This window comes from Triticum aestivum, chromosome 2D (assembly GCF_018294505.1).
Source record: "Triticum aestivum cultivar Chinese Spring chromosome 2D, IWGSC CS RefSeq v2.1, whole genome shotgun sequence".
Taxonomy (NCBI): Eukaryota; Viridiplantae; Streptophyta; class Magnoliopsida; order Poales; family Poaceae; genus Triticum; species Triticum aestivum.
The window spans coordinates 194,526,823-194,527,353 of NC_057799.1; positions in this window are offsets into that span (position 1 = coordinate 194,526,823).

Sequence of the window (531 nt, forward strand, 5' to 3'; positions counted from 1 at the left end):
CTGAATCCTTTGGTTTTGGTTAATTTCCAGTTATTTTGCATTGGCACGCCCGCCTGTAGCCCATACCAACAGTTTTACTTTGCAAAAACAATCCTGGACGCAGGACTGTATCAAGCGCCATAATAAACTACTCTCGATCGGTATTTATCTCTCCCGCGGCGGCGTGGAACCCTAGGACGAACGGCCATGCCCCTGTGCTCTTAGTTTGGCACGACGGCGTCCACCGGCGGGCGCCGCCCCAAGCAAGTACTGATCTTCCCAGCTGACAATGATCTTGGCGTTTGTCGGCAGCCGTCGGCCCATGCATAAATGTACGTAATTGTTTTGATCTCTGTATCCTTCCTCTGCAGGTCCACGGTCTAAGCATATCTTATATGCTAGAGCAGCTAGTTTCTTGAATGAACGACCACGTGATCAGTAGCAACCAGCAGCAGTACGACACCACAAGTTCCTGGTAACACAACAAAAAAAATCCAGTCTTTGCGTACATATTATGAAGCATGTGTCATTGCCATGTGCGAAAGCTTGATC